This window comes from Staurois parvus, unplaced genomic scaffold (assembly GCF_062004578.1).
Source record: "Staurois parvus isolate SC_StPar_1 unplaced genomic scaffold, SC_StPar_1.0 ptg000039l, whole genome shotgun sequence".
In the NCBI taxonomy this organism is placed as follows: domain Eukaryota; kingdom Metazoa; phylum Chordata; class Amphibia; order Anura; family Ranidae; genus Staurois; species Staurois parvus.
The window spans coordinates 2,432,627-2,443,129 of record NW_028317835.1 but is presented as its reverse complement, the minus strand read 5'-3'; the positions used below and the strand labels follow the sequence as shown (position 1 = coordinate 2,443,129).

At 47.4% G+C, this 10,503-nt stretch overlaps 1 protein-coding gene and 1 long non-coding RNA gene across 2 annotated transcripts in view; one reads left to right on the top strand and one right to left on the bottom strand.

Moving 5' to 3' along the window:
* Positions 1-730: 730 nt before the first annotated feature.
* Positions 731-8,073, bottom strand: LOC149470556 (uncharacterized). Its single transcript, XR_016308525.1, has 2 exons — positions 7,558-8,073; positions 731-1,319 (listed from the first exon to the last, which is right to left on the bottom strand). It is a non-coding gene; the product is annotated as an uncharacterized LOC149470556 (long non-coding RNA).
* LOC149470555 (uncharacterized) overlaps positions 8,003-10,503 on the top strand; it is a 28,679-nt gene continuing 26,178 nt past the window's right edge. Inside the window, exon 1 of the mRNA XM_089662782.1 lies at positions 8,003-8,398. The gene's annotated coding sequence lies outside the window, so the exon portion shown is untranslated. The remainder of the gene's footprint in view (positions 8,399-10,503) is intronic.

The following is a 10,503-nucleotide window of genomic DNA, read 5'->3' as shown; positions in this document are numbered from 1 at the left end:
TGATCCATTATTGCCTACATTCATCTAAAGAAATAGGATTTTATTGGAGTAGAAAGTATTTTTTAATTTTACATATTTCCAGTCTTTTAAAAATCTATATGAAAGTTTAATTTTCTTTTGAAACTAAGAAAAAAAAATGATACTTAACTTCCTATGGAGACACACAAGCAGGTGCATTGGCAAGATGATGGTCCATGTGTCCATTCACACACAGGGCACGGCTTGGCCACGCCACCTCTTACTTCATTACATGACTGCCTGTGATTTACAGCAGTGGGAGCCAATGACAAGGCAGAGAAAAGGGACAGCCAAGGCTGTTGTGGCCATTCATTGATATCAATGGGGATCAAGTAAATATTGTGGGGGGGGGTTGGCGGGGATGGGTGTACTGCAACATACATGTTTTGTAATGCATGCATACAATGCATGAAGCTGAAAGAACTTAAGCCTTTAAAATCAATTTATCATGGAAAATAAACAGTGGTGATGCAAAATAATACAAAGTAAATAAATAATAAAAATAATATTTCTATATATATTGGTAATCAAATTCAATGTTATTACAACATTACATGACTCTGCAACGGCCAGTTAAAGTAGCGCTGTAATGAATAGCTAGAAAGGCTGTCGTCATGGAGGTAAAACCTTGCAGACAACAAGTGGATAAGCACAACATAAATCTAAATATCAGCCATAACAATGTTGATACATACAAAACATGACTAGATAGTAGGATACAATAGGCCATGGCCCTTTTATTGGTGAAACAAAAAACATTTGATTTCAAAAAATGTTAGAAAATATATTTTAAATCATATAAAAGATAAAAAAAAACCACATTAAACAATAAATGAATGCTTGAATACTGCTATAACAACAATAGTCCATTCATTTATTTTTTCTCACTGTTGACCAGGGGTGGACTGTTGACTCATGGGGCCCCTGTGTCCTTGCCCACACAAAAAAGCCTATGAAAAAGGTACCAGGGGCATCTCATGGGGCCCCCTACTGTCCCCTGGCCCTGGGGCAGTGCCCGAGTTTACAAATGGTGAGTCTATTCCTGCTATTGACCAGAGGAAGTAGGCTACACTATTGCAAGGTGAGACATTGATGCCTGAAAACAGATGAAGGAGATGAATTATCCAGAAGTCACAGGAGCAGAATTCTGGAAAGGTGATCTGGATACACCATTATCAGCCAAGTTCTCTATCCACATGGATAAGTACACGTCCTGTCACAGGTTGATGTGACCATTGAAGATCTGCAAGGGCACACCCAATAGCAACAACAATGCCGTATACAGAGAACAAAGCCTGGACCTAAAACAGAAAACAAAGAGAAGAGTTAGAAACCAACACATAGAACAATGATATTTCACAGGATAACAGACATACATGAACAATGTAACATACAACAGCATGGAGACTGAACACACCAGCCATGACACCCAAGAATTACAGAGCAACACCGCAAGCAGCCTGACACCCCCCATATCTACCTACAGAAGTCCAAGGATGATCCCAATCCAACAGAACAGAAACAACAGACTGACAACCTGACACACGTCACCTCAACCTGATTACAGGACAAAATGAAACATTTCCTGCACCCCAAACAAAAACACAGACTCCTAGCAAACACGAGCAACACTCCACAACTGATCATAAAACACGAGCAACACTCCACAACTGATCATAAAACATGGGCACACCCAACTGACAACACAGACTGACCGACATCCAGACTACAACTCAACCACACTGTCCTCCCCATGTCATTGTAATTGTCCCCCCCATGTCACTGACCCCCCAATGTCACTGTCCTCCCCATGTCATTGTAATTGTCCTCCCCGTGTCACTGACCCCCCAATGTCACTGTCCTCCCCATGTCATTGTAATTGTCCTCCCCATGTCACTGACCCCCCCAATGTCACTGTCCTCCCCATGTCAGGACCCACCATGTCACTGTCCTCCCCATGTCATTGTAATTGTCCTCCCCATGTCACTGTAATTGTCCTCCCCATGTCACTGACCTCCCAATGTCACTGTCCTCCCCATGTCACTGTAATTGTCCTCCCCATGTCACTGACCCCCCAATGTCACTGTCCTCCCCATGTCACTGTAATTGTCCTCCCCATGTCACTGACCCCCCAATGTCACTGTCCTCCCCATGTCAGGACCCCCCAATGTCACTGTCCTCCCCATGTCACTGACCCCCCAATGTCACTGTCCTCCCCATGTCATTGTAATTGTCCTCCCCATGTCACTGTCCTCCCCATGTCACTGACCCCCCAATGTCACTGTCCTCCCCATGTCATTGTAATTGTCCTCCCCATGTCACTGACCCCCCAATGTCACTGTCCTCCCCATGTCATTGTAATTGTCCTCCCCATGTCACTGACCCCCCAATGTCACTGTCCTCCCCATGTCATTGTAATTGTCCTCCCCATGTCACTGACCCCCCAATGTCACTGTCCTCCCCATGTCATTGTAATTGTCCTCCCCATGTCAGGACCCCCCAATGTCACTATCCTCCCCATGTCATTGTAATTGTCCTCCCCAAGTCACTGACCCCCCAATGTCACTGTCCTCCCCATGTTAGGACCCATCATGTCACTGTCCTCCCCATGTCACTGACCCCCCAATGTCACTGTCCTCCCCATGTCATTGTAATTGTCCTCCCCATGTCACTGACCCCCCAATGTCACTGTCCTCCCCATGTCACTGACCCCCCAATGTCACTGTCCTCCTCATGTCAGGCAACACCATATGTCACTGTCCTCCCCATGTCAAGCCCCCACATGTCAATGTGCCTCATATATAATGCCCCCCCATATCACTGCCAACCCCCATATCATTGCCCCACTCAAATTTGAACTCTCCCCCTACCATGTCACTGTACCCAGGGGCGAATTTGTTGCGAGGCAAACAAGGCGTTTACCTAGGGTGGAACGTTTTAGGGGGTTGGCGCGGTGCTGCTCTATGCTGACCCGGATGCAGTTCTGTTGTACAACATGATTCCTCACACCAGCAGCTTGTGTTGTCTTCATTCCTGTACAGGAAACATGGTGTCAGAAGTGACTGGAATCAGGACTGAGCCTCTTGTTTGGAGCGCAGCAGCTTTGGGAAACACAGGTTTGTGAACTACAGCCTGAGACTGAGGATTGTCTGAGATTTGATAGCTCAGAGGCTTCCTGACAATATGGCTGCCATGAATGGCATACCTCCCCCAGAGGGGATGACAATGACTGGGGATTGGAGCAGCAATTGGGAATCTTTCAGAGCTGAATGTGAAGATTATTGTCTGGCTACAGGCTGGAATGAGAAATGTGCAGGAGTGCCGGCAGCAACTCTGAGAAGAGTCATGGGCAGTGAATGCAGGCATGTGTATAAACACAATGTGACCCTCACAGCAGATCAGCAACACAATGTTACAGCCATTGTAAATGTACTGGAAGATGATCTCATACCTGCTACAAATGTCATTTATGAAAGGGATGTGTTTGGATGCTGCAAACAAGAAGAGGGACAATCTTTGGATCACTTTGTTACACACTGGAGAGAAAAGGCAGCAACTTGTGAATATGGCACTCAGAGACCAATTGATAAGGGACACAATTGTTGTTGGTATAGCTAGCGAGAGAGCACACGCAGGCGCCTCCTAAGAGAACATGACTTCACTCTACACACAGCCATTGAGACGTGCCGTACAGCAGAGCTCACTGACAGACGTCTGAAAGTTATGGAACAGGACAGACAGCAGACCGACAGCATAAACATTGCAATGCAGCATGGCAACAGGAACAAACTGCAGCAACGCCTCCTGATGAGCACAAATACTGCCAACCCTACAGCTTGCAGATACTGTGGGACTGTGCATGAAAGAATTAAAGAGCCGTGTCCAGCTTATGGGGAGTCTTGGAAGTCTTGTGGAAGAACAAACCATTTTACTAACGTTTGTTTGTCAAGTAAACGACGGCCATCAATAGGCAAATGACACAACGTGGAGAACACATCCGCATATGAGGAAGAGACACACCACTGAAGTTATAGACAGCAGTGATGGGCCTACCTCCCCCCACACAGATCACCTACCTCCCCCACACAGATCACCTACCTCCCCCACACAGATCACCTACCTCCCCCCACACAGATCACCTACCTCCCCCACACAGATCACCTACCTCCCCACACCGATCACCTACCTCCCCCCACACCGATCATCTACCTCCCCACACAGATCACCTACCTCCCCCCACACAGATCATCTACCTCCCCCCACACAGATCATCTACCTCCCCCCACACAGATCACCTACCTCCCCACACACAGATCACCTACCTCCCCACACAGATCACCTACCTACTCCCACACAGATCACCTACCCCCCCACACAGATCACCTACCTCCCCCCCCACACAGATCACCTAACTCCCCCCACACACACCACTGAAGTTATATACAGCAGTGAATTGATGGGCCTACCTCCCCCCACACAGATCACCTACCTCCCCCCACACACACACCACTGAAGTTATATACAGCAGTGAATTGATGGGCCTACCTCCCCCACACAGATCACCTACCCCCCCCACACAGATCACCTACCCCCCCACACAGATCACCTACCTCCCCCACACAGATCACCTACCTCCCCCACACAGATCACCTACCTCCCCCCACACACAGATCACCTACCTCCCCCCACACAGATCACCTACCTCCCCCCACACACACCACTGAAGTTATAGACAGCAGTGAATTGATCGGCGCTGTGCAATCCAGAGGAAAGAAATGGTTTGTCACTTTACATGTCAATAATAAGCCCCAATCCTGTCACCTCCATTCAGGAACAACGTGGGATGTAATGTGCTTAAGAGACAAAATGGTGTCAGCACCAGAAGCACGTCTACTGCCAAGTGACACCAGATTACAGTTATACTCCGGTGCGATGATGAAATCTCTAGGGCTCTTCAAGACAGAATGTGCCATACGTGGACTAACACACAAGCTGGAGTGTGAAATTGTGGAAGCAGCCAAAAGCCACTGTTGTCTGGCTCATCCTGTGAGCGTCTAGGGCTGAGACGTTTCTCCGTCCCTGCAGAGTGCAATGTGATGGACAATCTATCCAAGGGGCCCTTGACAAAACAACTGCTGATAAAGGAATATAGTGATGTGTTTACTGGGCCAGTAGAATCTGTACCAGGGGAAGTTCATTTCCACCTCGATGTGAGTGTCCCTCCAGTCCAATGTGCACCACACAATGTGCCGGTGGCATTAAAACAGGCAGTTAAGGCACAGCTTGACCAGTATGAGGCCAATGGACACTTGGCACCAGTGACTGACCCAACTGGCTGGATAAGTAACATGGTGATTGTAAGGAAGCCAAATAAGCTACGAATGTGCATAGATCCCAAATTCTTAAATATGGCACTGAGACGATCTCACTACATCATGCCAACTCTCGAGGATGTTTTGTACAAGCTGCCTAAGGCACGTCTGTTCACGCTTGTTGATGCCCGGGATGCATTTTTACAGTGTAAGTTGGATGATGCAAGTAGTTACATGACAACCTTCTGGACTCCGTGGGGCAGGAAAAGATGGCGCAAACTGCCTTTTGGGGTATCAGTTGCACCAGAGGTGTATCAACGTAAACAACATGAACTATTGGCTGGACTCGGTGGTATTGAACCAATAGCTGATGACATCCTTATGGTTGGTTGTGGGGACACAGATGAGGAAGCAGATCAAGATCATGATGGCAAACTGCTGGAACTGATGAATCATTGTAGGCAGGTAAAATTGAGACTTGGCATGAAAAATTGCAATTCAAGGTCAAAGAAGTCCGCTTTCATGGACACATTCTAACCTGGGAGGGTTTGAAGGCTGACCCAGAAAAAATCAGAGCCATACTGGATATGCCGCAGCCAGCAAATGTGAAATCCCTGCAGCGCTTCATTGTATTTGTTATCTACCTAGCAAAATTCCTACCACACCTCTCAGAGGTCTGTGAGCCATTGAGAAGGCTTCTGGACAAGGACGCTGTTTGGCATTGGCTTCCTAAGCATGATAATGCAGTGCAGGACAACAAACGCTTGGTCACGGACACACCTGTCCTGAAGTACTATGACGTTACAAAACCTGTAACTATTCAAAGTGATGCAAGCAAAACTGGACTTGGGTGTTGTCTATTGCAAGCTGGCCAGCCTATCGCTTTTGCTTCAAGGGCACTGACTCTACCGAACAAAACTACGCACAAATAGAAGAGGAATGTCTGAGTATAGTGTTTGCCTGCCAGCGCTTTCACCACTACCTCTATGGGCGTGACGAGATCACGGCAGAAACTCACCATAAACCTCTGATTTCTATTTTCCAGAAACCACTTTTGTGTGCAGCCAAACGTCTACAGAGCATGTTGTCACGTTACAAAACTATTGCCTAAATGTTTTCTATAAACCTGGTCCTGAAATGTACATTAGTGACACTCTTAGCAGAGCTACAGCAGCAGGTGGTACACCTGAGTATGCACAACACACAGTTTGCAATGTTCAGCGGGACCTGGAGGTCCTCTCACAGATTAATCATTCAGACTATTTATACGTCACGGACCAACGATTGCTTCAGATAAAACAGCACACTGAAACCGATGAGAGTTTGCAGGCTCTTAAATATGTTGTTCTGAACGGTTGGCCTGATTCCAAGTTGGAAGCCCCATTACTTGTGAGAGAATATTGGACTTTCAGAGATGAAATCGCCATCCAAGATGGTATACTGTACAAGGGGCCAAGGGTCATCATTCCTAAATCTTCAAGATGGGAGATGCTAACTCGTATTCATGCCAGTCACATTGGTGGAGAAGCATGCTATAGGCAAGCACGTGATACCCTATACTGGCCCAACATGCAGAACGAGATTAGAGACTTTGTTAGGTGTTGCTCGGCATGCAATGAATATGCGCAGGCACAACAGAAAGGAACTATGATGTCACATGTGCTTCCCACCCGGCCTTGGAAATTGTAAGCATGGACTTACTGAATTATGCTGGGCAGGACTTTCTACTAATTGTTGATCACTATTCTGACTTTTGGGAGATTGAGCTACGTCCTGACCTGTCTGCTGATACTACCATCAAGCATTGTAAAGCACAGTTTGCATGGCCAGCCGGATAGAGTCATCTCGGATAATGGACCTCAATTTGCATGTGAGCAATTCAGACGTTTCTCTACAGATTGGGGATTTGAGCATGTTACCTCATCCCCGAGGAACCCGCAAGCCAATGGCAAAGCAGAATTGGCTGTCAAGATATTGAAGAATCTTTGTAAGAAGGCCAAGTTTGATGGTACTGATCCATGGAAGGCCATTCTACATTGGAGGAACACCCCATCTGAAGGCATGGACAGTAGTCCTGCACAGCGCTTGATGTCTAGGAGAATGAAGACTTCATTGCCTGTAGCCAACAAATTACTTGATCCTTCTGTGGTTACAGGTGTCTCGGCAAAACTGCAGCAGAGGAAACAGATTGCCAAACTGTCATACGATGTGTCTGCTAAAGACTTACCTGAACTAAGCATTGGAGAGCCAATCCGTATGAAGCCGCTTCCAGGTGACAGGGCCGCTCGCTGGAGACTGGGTTCCTGTGTTCAGAGGGTTGCTCCTCGATCATATCTTGTGGATGTAGAAGGCAGTCTTTACCGCCGCAATCGAGTGGACCTGCGAAGGGCAGAACGATTCACCACACAAGCCAATTGGCTGGCCAACCCCGTGACAGTATAGACTAGTGGGTGACATTGATTGAGATCTGCCCGCTGTGTGTATACAATCACCCGGCTAATGTCTAATATCAGGGGACAAAATGTGCCAGCATTCATATCAGACTAAGGGAAAATGGCCGCCGGAGGAGGGACAGGAGGGCTACAAAAAAATGGAGGAGGGAGATCTAATCCACTGCACTGTAATGTGATAAATGTACAAACATAGATAAAAGACCAAAGGAAAATGGCCGCCAGAGGAGAACAGTGCGGGCTACAATAAAATGGAGGACAAATATCTACTCCACTGCACTGCATTGTGATAACTGTGTTTCATTCATCGTAGAAGTTTACGAGCCGCCATCATCTTTTGTTTTTCAGGTTTTTCCCTGTTTTATGCTATTCAGCTTTTTTTGGACCAGCACCATCTAGTGTCTGCTCTCCATACTGCAGCCTCTGTATAAATCTGTCTGGAGTCACTTCCTATCCGGAGTCACTTCCTGTCTGTCTCACTTCCTGTCCCGGGAACACTTTTCTCCTGTCAGCCATTTTAGATTGGCTTCTAGAAGGTCCAGTGATTGTCGGTCTCCATCCTGAACACACGGCCACCATAGGGCCAGCATGAGATCTTCTTCATGTCAGAGCACACGGGTAAGTCAGGTGGATCTCCTATTCCTGGTCCCGGCTCCTGTCCCTGCTATAGATGGACCAATCATCTGTGACCTAACCTTCCTCCTTGTCATCGATGATCTGGGTGTATTATTATTATTTATTCCAGGTACTTATATAGCGCCGTCAGTTTACATCTATATTGTACATTCCCATCAGTCCCCGCCCCCGAGGAGCGTACAATCTAAGAGCCCTAACTCACATTCATACATACACATACTACGGACAACTTAGACAGGAGTGAACTCATCTCCCAGCATGTCTTTGTAGTGTAGGAGGAAACAGGAGTACCCGGAGGAAACCCGCGCAGGCACAGGGAGAACATGCAAACTCCAGGCAGGTGGTGCCTTGGTTGGGATTTGAACCAACAACCCGAGTACTGCCAGGTGGAAGTGCTAACCACTCAGCCACTGTGTTGCCCCGTGCTGTATATATCTCAGCATCTACTTCTCAGTGTTGGTTTCCTCCTCATTGCCGGCCATTAAATGGGCCTCAGAATGGCTCCGGTATTCCCTCCTAGGAAGGACATTCAGGCCGATCTCCCACCATGTTCCTCTGATGTGTCCGAGACAGAATAACAGGAGAGACACCAGGAGAACCCGCTGGGACCTGACACTCCGAGAACCAGAGTTATGGTGGAGTATAGACCCTTCCTGAGATACTCCTCCCTGGGAACGGTCATACCTCCGTACTCCTCTCCTGTACATACCCATCACTGTCATACCTCCGTACTCCTCTCCTGTACATACCCATCACTGTCATACCTCCGTACTCCTCTCCTGTACATACCCATCACTGTCATACCTCCGTACTCCTCTCCTGTACATACCCATCACTGTCATACCTCCATACTCCTCTCCTGTACATACCCATCACTGTCATACCTCCGTACTCCTCTCCTGTACATACCCATCACTGTCATACCTCCGTACTCCTCTCCTGTACATACCCATCACTGTCATACCTCCGTACTCCTCTCCTGTACATACCCATCACTGTCATACCTCCACACTCCTCTCCTGTACATACCCATCACTGTCATACCTCCGTACTCCTCTCCTGTACATACCCATCACTGTCATACCTCCGTACTCCTCTCCTGTACATACCCATCACTGTCATACCTCCGTACTCCTCTCCTGTACATACCCATCACTGTCATACCTCCACACTCCTCTCCTGTACATACCCATCACTGTCATACCTCCGTACTCCTCTCCTGTACATACCCATCACTGTCATACCTCCGTACTCCTCTCCTGTACATACCCATCACTGTCATACCTCCGTACTCCTCACCTGTACATACCCATCACTGTCATACCTCCGTACTCCTCACCTGTACATACCCATCACTGTCATACCTCCGTACTCCTCTCCTGTACATACCCATCACTGTCATACCTCCGTACTTCTCTCCTGTACATACCCATCACTGTCATACCTCCGTACTCCTCACCTGTACATACCCATTAGAGATGAGCGAATCGAACTTGGCGAAGTGGAATTCGTTTTGAATATTAGGAAAAATTTGATTCGCGCCAAATCCGAAAATTAGCAGACTTCGGATGCGCGAATCGAAATTTTTCCTAAAATGGCGGCGACATGTGTGGCGACGGAGCGGGGATCTCTGGGAAGGCGCGCAGACAAGGCGCGTTGACCCATAATGCATTCATTCATGACATGTGATCGCATTAGCCAATCAGCAGCCAGCCAGCCAGCACTGTGTAATGGTGGAGCTATAAATTGCGGCCATCTTACAATTCTCCATTTGCCTCCGGTCATTCAAGAGAGACAGACCTCTCTGTATTAGGGACAGAGTTAGGGCCACAGATACTTTAGGGACACAAAATCGTTACTTAGGGACACAGAATTGTTACTCAGGGACACAGAACTGTTACTCAGGGACACAGAACTGTTACTCAGGGAGACAGAACTGTTACTCAGGGACACAGAACTGTTACTCAGGGACACAGAACTGTTACTCAGGGACAGACACAGAATTGTTACTGAGGGACACAGAATTGTTACTGAGGGACACAGCATTGTTACTGAGGGACACAGAATTGTTACTGAGGGACACAGAA